The sequence below is a fragment of the Anser anser genome (assembly GCF_964211835.1).
Source record: "Anser anser genome assembly, chromosome: 1".
Taxonomy (NCBI): Eukaryota; Metazoa; Chordata; class Aves; order Anseriformes; family Anatidae; genus Anser; species Anser anser.
The window spans coordinates 22,914,143-22,930,544 of NC_139720.1; the positions used below are offsets into that span (position 1 = coordinate 22,914,143).

General features: G+C 35.1%; 1 long non-coding RNA gene across 1 annotated transcript in view; it reads right to left on the reverse strand.

Moving 5' to 3' along the window:
* LOC310892152 overlaps nucleotides 1–16,402 on the reverse strand; it is a 72,928-nt gene that overhangs the window by 45,760 nt on the left and 10,766 nt on the right. The window lies entirely within an intron of this gene.

Sequence of the window (16,402 nt, forward strand, 5' to 3'; positions counted from 1 at the left end):
ATATAGATATGTCAGGTTATTTGAGCTTTCATGCATATATAATCAATGTGTAACCATTTTGTGTATTTCATTGACTATATTCAGTGATAGCCCTGTAATTAATAGGATTTTTCTCCAAGAGGGCACGAGACATATGAACCATCTAATTAGATAAATTTCCTATTACCTACAAAAGTAATTAAGGCAAACTAATTGTTTTCTTGAGAACATTGTCCAGATTTGCAAAAGTAAGCTGTCTCATAATATCAGAACAACCATTATTAATAACTATGTATCTATTATTTGAGCAGAGCAGAAAGAATCATGGGCTAAAAGGAATAAAATTAATTCCTATTCTAGGCAGTTGTGATTATTCCTATCTACTTTTGGCTGAAGATTGAAGGACCTTAGTTAATATCTGCTATAATCATTAGAAAGATACAAACCCAATTGAGCCTTAAATGTAAATCCAATTTTGACCAAACTGGGACTTTTTTTTTCCCCTATAAACTAAAAAAGAAGGAATTAACTTTTACACTTAAAAAAAAAAAAGAGAGAGAGAGAGAGAGACAACTGTAGACCTTTCATTGAAGAAACTAAGTAGATTGCTTTTTTACTGCATTCTTAGGTATGAAGACAAGAAGAAAGAAGCAGCATGAAACATTTATTGAAAAAGGAATATTCTGTTATTCATCTATTGTTTCTCTATGTCTAGAATTAAGGGGTAAATTTAAGAAAAAGATTTTTGGTCAGTCCCTTATACCACTATAGGAACTGTCCATACAACAAGAGCATAGGTTTGTACTTCATAAGTACATGAGTACATGTTCTAGAAAATGGAACAAGGCTTTAGATAACAAGACTCAACACAAGACTTGCAAGTATGATCCACCTGTCCATACGGATAGTTAAGATGGACAAAAAAAAGTTGTTTTAGAGTAAAAGGGTACAAATAAGAAGGTCATCGTGCCCACTGTTAGGAATGTCCCCGTCATTGCCAGGGTTTTTCTTACCATAAGAGCACCCCAGGAGTTGAGGCACCCACATCTCATGCGGTAGGGGTGCAACAGAGCAACTGCATGACTGGAAAGTTTATTACTGGTCTTTGAAGCAATTGTTAAAATGAAAGTTGAAATTCCATTTATACTTTTGCAATGTTTATACTTATAGTAATATTATAGAGATGGTGAGTGTACAAATGCTGCAGAAACAATTATGTAGACAAATGTTTGCTTTTCTTACAGATTTTATTTAAAAATATCACTAAAAATAATAAGCATGGAGTAATTTGACTTCATATCTAACAATTCAAGTAGTTTATATACATTTTTCTAATTTAGCTTAATTTAATCAGCTTCCTAATTTTCTCTGGCTATTTAGGGTTGATGATTAGAACAATTATTATTATTATTATTTTTTTTTTAAATCAGGGAGCTATTCTAATGGATATATGTTATTGATCAATTAAAAATTTTAGTCTAAATGCTGCAGGTTGCAGTGGGCTATAGGGCCAGAATAGAGAAGTGACATTTTGAAAAAATCCCCTGAGACAATACAAATGATTGAAAAAAATTCTGATTAATTGTGACTTAAAAGTACTGAGATAAGATAAGAAAAATCTCCATATAAAAACCGATAAGCTAACTTATTTCTGTTTGCAAAGGAGATCTGAGAGAAGGATTAGAACAAAGTTGCACTCTGCCTCTAGAAGAATTAAAAATCTTGTTAAAGTATCTTATCTGAGTAAAATTTTCCAGATGATAAGAAGTTGTGATGCAAATTGACTTTTTGTTACATGGACATTATCCAGTGTGATTGTGGTGGTGCACTATATAACAAAGGACTGGCTCTCAGCTAAGGTACTAGCTTGTAGATGAGCAATCAGCATAAAAACTAGTTTTTTTTTGCAGTTACTGTGTACAGATAAATGCTCATAACATCCTCTCACTGTCCCTAATTAAGCCATTAGTAGATACTGGCAGAATTCTTCATTCATGTAAATGTACACCTTTCTTAATGGAAAAGAGGAATGATCCCACAAAAGCAGAATCAACAGTACTGTTTTTTATTACTTGCAATTATATCATTCTATTAGTAATTGCCTGCTCATTAGATCTTACCTACAAAGTGTTAACTTCAAATTCAGTAAAGAATGCATTTTTTGTCTGATAATTAGTTTTTTTCTTAATGACTGAACATAGAGAATGACTTTTCTCTTTTCTTTCTAGTATGATCTGAGGTGAGATTTTGTTTCCTTAATGTATAGCTTAAAATCTCCAGACATGGAACTAATACAAGTGTTATCAAATTTGTGTTGATCTGTACAAAGAAGGATAAAATAATTGAAGCCATAATAAGGAATGAAACAGGGTGCCTGATCAGACACACTTAAACCTTCCTACTCTGAAGAAAAAGCTTGTCGTAAGGTATGTGAACACTCCTATATTGGCTGGAGTTACAGCTCTCTTACTGACCACCTTTATCTAATATTGAGGATAAGACCTGCTGGGAGCAGAATATGTGTGTGTAGAATGGCATGGAATATTTGTCTTAGTGCCTCAAGGTTATGAAAGAATTTGCAAGTAAGAGCTTATTTGCACAATAGACTAAAAATGAAAGCAATTTTTTGCTCCATTAATGACAGACATAAGAACAGTAGAAATAAGAAGTAGTGTACCTGTTAGAATGTTGTCCTCAGTGAATAGTTTTGCTTGTGATTTTTTATCATCTTTCTATGCTGTGCCTGACAATTGTGTGAGGTTTGTTTGATAGTTGGAAAATACTTTAGTATAATAGCAATAATAATGCCACAAAACTGACTGGATCATATTAATCATAACTGACTAAATTCCTATAATTAGGGATTAATTTTCAATCAAGAAACCAGGTTTTGAGATAGTAGGAATTTTCTCAAAACAAAATAGAAACAAAATATTGAGATGAATCTCATTACAGGTCCAAAATTATTTTTTCTTGGGGATCCTTTCTTTTCTAGTAGAATACTCTCAAAAGCTGAAAGAGGTACACATGGTCAATCACAAAAGGATTCCATAAAGGAATGAGTTATCCCTCTGATATCAGAAAATTTAGTTTTGAATTTTACCTATTCCAGCATACAGTCAATATGGCAACTGTGTGCTCCATTCTTTTCAATTATTTGCGAATTCACTCCAAACTGGCAAAAATATTGATCAGCTGGAACAGTCACAAAATCCTGATGCTGGGGCTATTCAATAAATGGCAAGCATCTTCTTTTGGTTTTAATCTTCCTTCACTTTCTTTCTAAGTGTGTAAGTGGAATACTTGTGTTGGATGGAAGAATGATAAACAGAATTTAACATACCATTTTTTTTCTCAATTAGAAAAGTTGTGTTCTTTAGTTGATCCGAAACAAAGCACTTACACGTTCATTTCTATGTGTTGGTTGTTTTTTTGTTGTTGTTATTTGTTTTGGGGTTTTGTTTTCCCAGAAAAATAAAGAAAAATAAAAATTATTTACATAACATGAATAGCTTATAAAAAGACATCAGTTAGAAATTTGACTGTACCTTTTAGAAATTTATTATTAAGATTTTAAAAACATCAAAAATGTTTCAATTCTGTTTATCATTAGGTAAACATCTTTGTTGCTCAGCAGCTTTATTCTTTATGGGTAAGGTCTATTTATCAATGCTCATCTATCAACAAAGAGTCATGCTCTGTAACTGAGATGTTAGGCTCTGCCAGAAAGCAACTTCCTAGATAAAATCAGAAATAATAGTGTAGCAGACAACAAAGAAGAGACAAAGAAGTGATTTGAACATGGTTAATTTAGTTTTTTCTTTCTTTGGTAATGCATAAGAAAACAAAGATGAAGTATTTTACTCCCTGTGAAGGGAGTTGTTTGTGTTACTAACTAAAGAAAATTTTTTCATTGCAACATTTTCTGACTTTTTTGGTTTCTTCTTCCAAAGCACCAGATAGTTAGACATTTCCTTTTGATGGAGTCTGCTACATCCTCCAGAAAGTGAAAATAATTTTGCAATTTTATTGTTATTCTAATCCAAGTACAACCTTAATCATTAAAAGCAAAGTAATGCAATAATGCACTTGCATCAAATGTCACATAAATTCAGAAGTCCTAGTCACACTTCAGTCACCAGTGACTACCAGTATAAGCTTGTGTAAGCTGTTTTCTGGACAATTTTATAAGAAAAACACATGCACTGGTAAAGATAATAATTCACAACTGGAGTTGGTATAATGAAGAGTCAAGATATAGTATCTTCATGCCACAGCCAGCTTTGCAGAAAAATTCTCTAAATTAATATTCTAACGGGGAAAAAAAAAAAAAAAAAACAAAAAAAAAACACATGAAAGTGAGGTCTGAGAAAGAAAAAAATATTTAGTTTTCTTTTTTTTTTTTTTTCCAGAAGAAGAAAGTGTTTTTGTTACTACCTGATAAAAGAGGCCCTTAAAGGGAACATTTTGTGATGCATAACCAACCATATGGTTATTCACAATTTGGAAGGATGAACATTTAATACCTGACCTGAATCAGTTATTTAAGAACAATTCAGCTGGAGCAGAGGTATATGCATGCAGCAATTAATTTTTCCCTTACTGTGAAAGGGAAGGAGAACAAGCCCCCATACCACACATCTCTCACTGCATAACAGAAGTATTTTTATCAATGCCTTTTAGACAATTGGTCTAAGGCATCTACAGGATTAAATAAAATATAATGGAGAGTGGAGTAAGGTTGTAAAACACTCTGACCACTCTATTGTGAAATCTTTCTGAAAAGATTCTGAAATCTTTTTTAAAAATAATGATAAAAACAGAAACAGTTGGGTCACTTTTTCTAGATGAGGTTCCCTTTGGAAATATATCTTTAGTACTTGACATGTGGGGAATACAACACTTCTGTCATTGTAAAATAAAAGCAATTTTTTGTTTAACCAAGTGTTCAATAACAGGTTTGTTCAAACCTGCATATGGCTATCTGGATTTCTTTGTCTTTAACAGAACACAGAAAATTGCATCACTGTTAAAAACAGACTATGCATTGTTTCTTTGGCATATAATAATGTGAAATGTAACATCATAAAATGATGAAAAATGATAATTAGAGTACAATTGTATAATATATCCATGTTTGCTTTGCTTTAGAAATTGCCCCCCAAATCATATTTATACTACGTTGCCTAAATGATAGCAGTCAGTACTGCAGTTAAATCTGGAATATTGAAATATTAAAATATTATTTTATTTTTGAAACTGTTCTAATAGTTTTGACACAGATTTCTGCATTTAGTGCTCTAATTTTCAGATATTGTTTTTTGAACAGTCCCATATTAGAGAACCATAGAATGGATAGGTTGGAACAGACCTCTGGACGTCATCTAGTCCAACCCCCCCTGCTCAAGCAGGGACATCTAGAGCATGTTGCACAGGATCCAGGCGGATTTTGAATATCTCCAAAGAATGAGACTCCACAGTCTCTCTGGGCAGCCTGTTCCAGTGCTCTGTCACCCTCACAGTAAAAAAGTTTTTCCTCATATTCAAATGGAACTTCCTGTGTTTCAGTTTCACAGAATCACAGAATCACAGAATCGTCTAGGTTGGAAGAGACCTCCAAGATCATCTAGTCCAACCTCTGTCCTGACACTAACAAGACCTCCACTAAACCAGTTTGTGCCTGTTGCTTTTCATCCTATTGATGGACACTACCAAAAAGAGTTGAGCCCCATCATCTTGACACCTTCCCTTAAGATACTTACATACATTGATAAGATCTCCTCTCAGCCTTCTCTTTGTCAGGCTAAACGGGCCCAGCTCTCTCAGCCTTTCCTCATCAGAGACATGCTCCAGTCCCCTATGCATCTTCAAAGCCCTCTGTTGGACTCTCTCCACTATGTCTATGTCTCTCTTGTACTGGGGAGCCTGAACTCGACACAATACTCCAGGTGTGACCTCACCAGGGCAGAATAGAGTGGGAGGATCCCCTCTCTTGACCTGTTGTCAAAGCTCGTCCTAATGCCAGGATACCATTAGTCTTCTTGGCCACAAGGGCACACTGCTGGCTCATGATTAACTTTTGTCCACCAGGACTCCCAGGTCCTTCTCTGCAGAGCTGCTTTCCAGCAGCTCAACCCTCAACCGATAATATTGCTTAATTGGTTTAATCTCAGGTTTTAGTGAATCAAGTCATGAATAACCAGTGCTTGAATTTTCTTTTGCTTCTAATGCTATTCTCATGCATAACAATAACTCATCAGTTTTCTAACTCCAAATCTGATCCTACTAAAGTGAATACTTAATTAGGAAAGCATCATGTTATTAGCAACACTACATGATGTTTAACAAAGATATTAGTTGACTGTCACCTGAAAACAGCACCCATTACCATATGCTGTTCCAGCTGTACTTATAAAATTTACACCAAATGACTTCCAAATGGATGTTTCAGAGTGATCTGGTATACATTGTTTTGTCAAACCATGAACCAGAAAGCCCTGGGACATGATTTAAAAGGACAACATATAGTAAAATATTTGAGGCTCACAAGAACTTCCAGATCTTACAGTTTAGATTTAAAGCATTTTTATACCTATCTCTAATCTACAGTCTTTCCTGCTGCTTACAGTAAAAGTTAAGTTGTTCCTAACATCCGAAGAAAACTGTAACATTTCAGTTAGACTACAGTTAGATATTAGTTATTACTGACTTGATGCTATTTGCATGCCATTTTTCCCTCAACAGCTATACAGGTATAGAGAAAGATCAGAGAAAAATATTTTTGAAGACTGCCTGAGATAACTTTAGGCAAAATTACAAACTCCAGAGGAGTGCGGGCTAAGTTCTTAGATGAACTTTAGAAGTAGGACTCTCAGGGGAAAAACAAACAAACAAACAACAACAACAACAAAAAATACAATGTCTACAAACATAAATCTTAGCAAGAGATGATGAATGCTTCCTCACTCTGGGGTTTTACTATTTCTTTTTAACTTTCCTGAAGTTTCATTACACATACATGGTCATACACACATTGACCATGAGCCAGCAGCGTGCCCTGGTGGCCAAGAAGGCCAATGGGATCCTGGCATGCATTAAAAGGAGCGTGGCCAGCAGGTCAAGGGAGGTGATCCTCCCCCTCTACTCTTCCCTGATCAGGCCTCACCTGGAGTACTGTGTCCAGTTCTGGGCTCCCGCGTACAAAAAAGACAGGGATCTCCTGGAAAGAGTTCAGCGTAGGGCCACAAAGATGATACGGGGCCTGGAACATCTTCCCTATGAAGAAAGGCTGAGAGACCTGAGTCTGTTCAGCCTTGAGAAAAAAAGACTGAGAGGGGATCTTATCAGTGTTTACAAATATCTTAAGTGTGTGAGACAGAGGGATATGGCCAACCTCTTTGCAGTGGTTTGTGTGGATAGACAAGGGGCAATGGTCAAAAAATGGAGCACAGGAAGTTCCGCACCAACATGCGAAAGAACTTCTTCATGGTGAGGGTGACGGAGCACTGGAACAGGCTGCCCAGGGAGTTTGTGGAGTCTCCTTCTCTGAAGATATTCAAGGCCCATCTGGATGCCTACCTGGGCAACCTGCTCTAGGGAACATGCTTTGGCAGGGGGGTTGGACCCAATGATCTCTTGAGGTTCCTTCTGACCCCTACAGTTCTGTGATTCTGTAATACTGTGCTAGGCTGTGTGAAAGTCTCAGTGTTTCTACATTTTCAGAATGTATAAAGAGGGTTTATGAATTGAGACAGATATATAGCAGAAATAAATTGTAGAAAATGGTGAACATTCTAATTGGTCTGTATTTTACTCCAAAGTTAAGTGCATAGCAATAAACAGAAAAGAGTGAAAGTTATAACAAACTGAAAGATAATCACTGAGGTCCAGTGTCTTTTATGTATACATTTAAAATACCTAGGTAACAGAGGCAAGCTTTTTTCGTAGACTTGTGAAGACAGGCGATTTAACCTGTCTGTTCAAGAAAATGGATTGATTTGCTGACTATAAAAAAGTCACTTGAGTTAGGCAGACAGGTAGTTTTATTTTGTAAAAGATTTCAATACTTGGGCAGTTTCTCTTATTAAAAATTCCAAAACTGCCTGTAACTTTCATATAGTCATAGAATCATAGAGTCATAGAATGGCTTGGTTTGGAAAAGAACTTAAAGATCATCTAGTTCTAACATCTCTGCCAGGACAGGGATGCTGCCCACTAGATCAGGTTGCACAGGGACTCATCCCTTACCCTGAACACCTCCAGGGGTGGGGTATCCACAGCTTTTTTGGGCAACCTTTCCAGTGCCTCACCACCCCCTGAAGAATTTCCTCCTAACATCTAATCTAAATCTCCCCTCTTTCAGTTTAAAACCAGTCCCCCTTGTCCTATTATTGTCAGACAGAGAAATAAGTTGCTCTTCATCTTTTTTTATAAGCCCCCTTTAAGTATTGAAAGGCTGCAATGAGGTCTCCCCACAGGGCTTTATTTTCTCCAGGCTGAGCATCCCCCATTCTCTCAGCCTTTCTTCAGAAGTGTTCCAGCCCTCTGATCATCTTTGTGGCTCTCCTCTATACCCACTCTAACAGATCCACATTCTTCTTGTGCTGGGGGCCCAAATGTGGATGCAGGACTCCAAGTGGAGCCTCACAAGGGCATATCAGAGGGGGACAATCGCCTACCTTGGTTGATGCAGCCCAGGATGCAGTTGGTCTTCTGGGCAGCAAGTGCAGACTGCTAGCTCATGTTAAGCTTTTTGTCCACCAGAACCCCCAAGTCCTTCTCTGCAGGGCTGCTCTCAATGAGTTCTTCTCCCCGTCTGTCCTCTTGGCTGGGATTGCCCCGACCCAAGTGCAGCACCTAGCACTTGGACTTGTTGAACCTCATTAGGTTCACATGGGCCCACTTTTCTAGCTTGTTCAAGTCCCTTTGGATGGAATCCCTTCCTTCTGTTGTATCAACTGCACCACTCAGCTTGGTGTCATCTGCAAACTTGCTGAGGGTGCACCTGATTCCACTTTGTATGTTGTGATTTTTTTGGAGCATCAGTTAGAACAGGTTGTTCTAGGGCCATGAAGCTCAGTATATTGAAGATCATTGGAGCTTATAAATCCAGTCTGTCTGTCAGTATTTGTATTAACTGATAAAGGAACCAAGAAAATTAATTATTTCACCAATAGTGTTTCAAATAGCTCTAGGCCCATAACAACAAGGCCTGCAGAAACATGACTAATTGTACCCCTGTGAAATTCTCGTATCAAGGATTCAACATGCAGAAACATTAAAATGGGATGAGTTTAGTACTACCAACTTGTATTCCAGCATAAATTATGATAGAACAAGAAACAGAAGCATAGCTTTATGACCTGTAACAGGTTGATTATCTTCCCTTTCTCACTAAATTCCTTCCTGTCTTCAAATAATACTAGATTAATAAAGTGAAATGTATGCGTCAAACATTTAGGCAGATGAGTCGTCTCCTTCAAAAAAGTTGTAGGCTGAATTAAGTGGATGAATGTCTTGAAGCTGATTCAAATTCAATCCTTCAACACAAATTTGCTAATGCAATCCCTCTATTTTATGGTAAAATCCTAGTGTACCTGTAAGAAATGCTGAAATTCTCCCTAAAGCATAATAATGATAAAGTACCAGGGACAATTTTATTTCTTCATGACAATTCTGTACTTTCAACAATTTCTGTTATATCCAACAGGAGTTTGACCTTATTTTTATGTTTGATAATTCTGTTTGTTTGCTTTGCTATAGTGGTCCTCTATACATCAGTTTATCTATTATCTCACAAAGAGAGACTTCCCTTTGATCAGCTACTAGTAAATTCATTCTGGATGCAAAGTTAAGCTTGTTCCTCATGATCTCAGGAGTCTGGAGATTTACAGTAATTAATGTTAGATGATTAGCAACAAGCTTCTTATTTTTAACTCTCACATTGAGTAAATGACTTTCATTAAAAACTCTAAACACGGTCGCTGTGTAGCACTTAAGTACCTTTTCACATTTAAGCAGGTTAGAATGTCTAAGCCAGTGAACTTAAATCAAATGAATATTTATGTTTTACTGAGGGGGCTGATTATTCACCAGGTTCAGATATGTTCATGTTGAAACTGTTATCTATAATCAGCCTATAATGCTATGCAATTAATATTGATTCTGTAGATGAGTATCTTAACATTCAATATTTTGCTAAATACAATATTTCTAAACAGGATTTTGCCAAAGAAAATCTGTTTGATTAGTGAGGAAATAAACTGCAAGACAGATGTTGAATCAGTTTTGATTAAATGATCATGCATTGTTTGGCTGGTTGAATATTGAAAAAGAAAAAAAATATATATATATCAAATATATGACAACTCGTCGATCACACATACATTTCCCAGACAAACTCTTAGTTTATAGCTGGACAGGATTTACTTAAAAATGGAGTAGTCTCTATTGACTATAATAGTTTTAAAAAACAGACCTAAATTGCAATGTCCTATAGCATCATTCAAAAAATCTTAATATTTAATACACTCTAAAATGTAGAGTTCAACCTTTTCCATAATTTTATATCTAGTCCCTTCTCAGCTTTTCTGTGTGGGTTACCACCCCTCATAAAGCAAGACAGACCCACTGAACAAAACTGTTGAATAGTGGAAAAATTATTGTCCAAAAATGGATGTGGCAAAAAAATTTACATTCTGATACAAACCTTCTCTTGCAAACTGACATAAGAATATGAGGCAGAGCAACATCAGCCTATTGTCAGTATAATTAGAATAATGAAAACGTGAAATACAAATGTAACTGTATTCCATTATAATCCTTATAATGAACTCATAATTTGTCTCATCCTCATTGAGCAGCATAAAATATTTAGGGAGATTAGAAGAGAAATTAACAACTCAGAGCTATATTTTATATTGTTGAGTTGGATTGGCATGAAATTTGGAAACCCTTTACTGTCACAGGCACCATGAAATTGCACTCATCAACCTTGTTTTTAATGCTTAATGCTGGTATTATATGATGTGTAAATAAATTAGTGTGCAAGTAATGAAAATATCTTGTTAAAGTTTCTGTAGCCTTAATCATTAGTTATAATAATAATATAGTAATTATGGGAAAGTTAGAACATTTGAAGTTAATGTATTAGTTCAGTGTAAAAAAAAAAAAAAAGTAAAATTCAATTTTTAAGAAACACTATCAGTTTCAAATAATATCCATCTACTGTTCATGGAATAGCTTTGTGTTTAAGTAAATAAAAAAAATAAGTAATAAAGTAATTTATAATAAATTAAATAATGAATTAATTTAAAAATATTATTTATTTAAAATTAAATAAAGTAATAACTTAAGTAATAAAGTAATATTTAAAATAAGAAAAAATAAGTAATAAAAATTTTGCTTTACTTCAACACACCAAATTAATTCCTTCCAGAATTTATTATCTGTAAGAATAAGCTCAAATACATCTGGATGATAAAATTACAGAAATTGAGGCTGAAATTTAAGAGATTTTTTACTCCTTCCCCTTTTGCAAAGGTAGGGTCTATGTCACATCTGAACATATGACCCCTTTGCAACCTGCTCTTAGGAACTGGAACTGAGGGAGTTGCCACAGCTTTCCAACCAGCCACTGCAGTACTTTACAGTCCTCAGAATTATACACTCATTCCTGATGACTAGCACAAACATTACGTTCCTTGATTTAAACTCATTTTTCTGAACTGCAGTGAGTTTTGAGAACGGAATAAACTCCGTAAAGGCAATGTTTTACCTATATGAACAACACCATTGTCTTTTCCTTTCCTCAGTCTAAATATATTTAAATATTTTAGGACCTTTCATTGTCCTTTTCAGGACCTCTGAAAAGCCTCTTGCTCTCCTTGGAACTCTCTTCAGTCAAATCACTCCTTTTAAATTGCATTGCCCCACATGGGAAATGCTAAGGATTTATCAGTAAAAGAATAACATAAACTGTTTAATACTCACCCAAGGATAGTGTTTGCTGACTAATGCTGTAACTTGTTACCCTAGAGACTCTTGTTCCCTGAATACAGTTAGCTGTTTTGAAGTACCCTGTCTTATGTGTTTACTATCAGTAGTATTAATGTTTACAAGAAGCAATGTGGTTCAGACTTGAATTTCCATTTTATTTACAATAGGTTTCTCTCTCTTTTTTTGTGGAAATGTGCAGCCAAAACAGCATCCACTCCTTTTCTAAGGAGTTCCTTTGGAACTTATTAGAGGACATTAAATTTTCTTTACCCTTTTAAAGCAGCAAATCTATGTAAGTATGGTAGTCTAAGAAGACAAAAATTTCCTTTAATTTCAAAGGATATGTACAATATAGTAAACAGGTAGAATGTTGGAAAGAAGACAAATTACATCAATTTCTGTAGAACATTATTACTTTATTCTTATTGCTTCTTTCCAAAGTTGTAGTGTTGCTGGAAATTTTATGTCATGCTTTGTGAATTTTTTCCTGTTCTGAACAGTGGATATATTAGCTGAAACCAGTCCTTTTTATTTATTTATTTTTTTTTCTACTATGAATTTTAGCTGTTTTAATACAAATTCAAAACAATTGTCTTCTGTCTTAGCCTTTAATTCTGAATGAAAACTCCAAAGATTTAAAGTCAAAATTTGAATGTGCCCCCTTTTAAAATACTAAACAAGGCATAGAACAATAACGAAACATTATCTTCATTGGATAGATACGTACTCAAATTAATTCAAACACTGTTTATTTAAATAAATACATAAAATGAAAAGAAAGAAAAAGAAAAAAGAAAGGTCCCAGAGACAACATACTAAGTTTCTCTTCATAGTGGATAAGGCATGAAATCTCAGAGAAAAGTTTAAAGTGGAGACACTGACTGGACTAACAATTTACAATAACTTTACTATAAAAAATTCCAGAGCTCATTAAGCTGAAATAGCAGCTAAAATAAGAAAACCTCTGCCATTTACATTCAAGGGATGGGAATGACTCAGCTGTCTCTATAGCAAATGCATCTTCTTCATTTCTTTACAAACTAAACAAACACAGATTCGTATCTGTGGAAACATGGTATAGGAGATATAATTTCTTAAATTAATTCACGGGGACAGGAAGAGGGGGTCCCATGTAGCTACTTTTACAGCCAGTAGTGTAAGCAGTGCAACAATTAAGTTTTTTGGAGCAGTGAAAGAGAGCTATGCAGAAGATGCAGTAGCCAGTTCCTCAGGGATTGCAGCTGATTGTCACCTGACTAATTGAAATTCCTCTGCAATGCCAGCTGCTGTTAGACTACCATGGAGCCGGCCATCATCTGCCCTCCTTACTCTAGCATATACTGTACCTGTTAGTTTAAATGCACGTTAAGAAAGTTCTTGTAAAACATCCCAACAGCACCGACAGGATTCAGCGCACTGGAGTCACAACTGGCATCAGTCTGTCAGTCTTGTTGGGGATGCCTGGTGCACATAGTACTGGCTGTCTGCCCTGTGATTCAGGGGTTCACTGTCATTGTGCAGTCTTCATTTTAGCTGCAAGTGGTTTATTTAATCTTATTGAAAGATGCAAAATAGATATATTTATATATGTAAAATACAAATGAAACACGATAAGTGTTTTACACAAATGAGTTCCACATATTTGTTTATAAATGTCACACAAGTTGATACAGTCGAGGACTCCACCCTAGAAAACAGTGAAAATTTGAAAAGGGGATTGCAAATGAGTTATCATCATCACAGGCTAGAAATTTGTCTTCTGTTTCTTTTCTTTTTTTCCTTTTCCTTTTTCCTCTTCCCTTTTCCTTTACCTTTTTTTTTTTCCCTTTTTTTTTTTTAAATCCTTTTTCATTTTAATGGCTACATGCCCTAGCTTGTTATATTATATAAAAAAGAAGACATATTTTGTCTGTTTCATACTCTGTTCACTTCAAGATGTTAACTGAGACAGTAAGAAGCATGTAACTCTCAGCACCTTCCAAGCTCTAACTCTTCACATTGACCCCAAGAAATAGGCAAGAATTCCTATTTTCAGAGCTGAGCTCTGCGATATTCTTGGGAATGGCATTTTATTTGAAACATCTAAATTTCATGAAAATTAGTATTGAAATGTTAGTAAATGTTAGTAACGTTTCATTTCAAGCATCTGTAAATAAAAGATGCTTGAAATACAAAAATATAAAAATAAATATATAAAAGGTCCTTGAATATAAAAATATTGGCAATGATGTCAAACCATATTGGATTACAAAGCTATAATTTAAGTTAGTTAATAAAAATTGTGAACCAGGATATTCCAATGCAAAGTCTGAAAAAGTAACTAAAAAAAAAAAAGTTCTTTGAATACAAGTTTTAGTGTCAAAAATGTTTTTGTATTAAAAATGTTATCAATTTAAAATATCAGGAATACAGAAGAAATTAATGGGAGTAAGGATAACAGAATTGAAATTTACATAATCCAGTATCGCAAAATAATCTAGAGCATGCATCCAAATTTTAGACAGCAGAAGGCAGAGTCCAAATTCAATATCTACTGCCAGAAGAAGGAAGAAAGGAGGCCTCTCCTTTATGGACAATGCCCTAACAACCAGATTTGGGCATAAAGAAAGGGAATACAGATTACTCATTATTTGAGCAAACATATTTAAAGATTCATATGACCACAGAGAAGAAATAAGCAAAGAATGATTTCCTAAAATCATGCTTAGGGCATTATTTTAGAAATTATGAAACCTTTTGTCTAGTCCTAGGATCATTCTAGGTGATATATCCATCAGTAAATGGGCACTGGATATAGGTACATATATTTTGAAACTGTGACAAAACTCAGGTCTTCACTTTCACAAATGAATATTGGCTAGAAACCTTCTCATCTCTGCTTTCTGTGTCTCATTTTATATATTTTTCTGGTATTTATTTATTTTCAGATATTGACCTCATTTGTTCCAAAGGAGTTACAGTGACAGAGACTTTAAAACTTTGCAAGGAAATCTTATGTTCTTGAAGACTGAACACCTTCAACATTGATAGTCTTCTCTTTTGTGTAATGCAAAATTATTTCCTTTCCCTATCTCTTTTTTTTTTTCCTTCTCTCCTTGCTTCCTTCCTTTCTTTCTTTCTGGATTGATGGATTCTTATATATATATATGTGTGTGTGTGTGTGAGATGCTTGTTGTATTTCTCAACAGCATGATACTGTTGACTCATGACCTAAATTCTTTTCTGAAGAATCACCACCAAGCCAGTTATTTCCTTTCCTGTATTTATGCAGTCAGCACTTCCTGAGGACATCTGTGAGCTGTGAACCGTGCCCTATGGACCACCTGACAGTAAATTACATGTTGTAATGGTCAGAATACCAATGCCAAAGTCCTTCTTGGATCTCCACATGAATAGTAGCATTTTTTGAACTTCTCTATATCAACATTGAATTGAATTTTAGTGACAGTATCATTCTGGTCTTGATATTTTGCTGTGTAACATGATTTGCAAAAGTATGAGAAAGTGAGGCACAGTGAGATTTTCTGGTGATATATAGCATATCCAGAAAATGAATAACATGTTTCAAGTTCCATTTTGTTCTTCTTACTTTTCTAATAGCCCAATTTCCATCCTGCAACAAAAATGTGTGATTTTATGGGTTCAGATTAAGAGAGAAGACTAATGCAACACCAGTCCCCAGTAGTGGTTAATGCACTGTTCTGAACTGTATAACATGTATAATTCAATAACGTTTTCAACTCCTGAATTTATTTCCTGTTTTATTTACCATGAAATCATCGCAGTTCACTGATGAAGTACTAAGTGGTCCAGAATTTGGGACAGGCTCTCTGCTCAGTGAAATGTGCCTGCATTTCCCAGCTTATGATCACAAGTCCAAAACAGGACCATAACTATGTTCTGACTCCATGGTAGTACCCAATTCTACTGCAAGGGAAAATCATGAACAGAAAGAGGCTGGTGGGACCTCAGAGTATTCCAGAAGGTATGTTGCTCTACATACCTACTCCACGGTCTGAACACAACCACCACAAACAATCCAGTCTTTTATTTCTATCATCTTTTCAGCATATGGTACTGATTATCTCCTTCTCCACTCTTCCACACATTCAAAAAGCCAGAAGCCTTTCCTTCTTCATGAATTCATTCACTCAAACTTCAGCTTTATGGCCAGAACCACTTGTGATAAAATTGGTAGCACAGTAGGGAATACAAAACTAACACTAAAAGAAACCATAATTAAGTTTTCACACACATACAAAAATACAACAAAAATACAACCTCTCTGTCAAGATAGAGGTTATAACATGGGGCCCTAACTGTGTAAACATAAGGTCATAACAGAAGCTTTGAAAATAAGGCACAGGTGATACCAGGAACCTGGGGATATAACTGCAAATCAGAAACAACAAATCACTGGTCACCA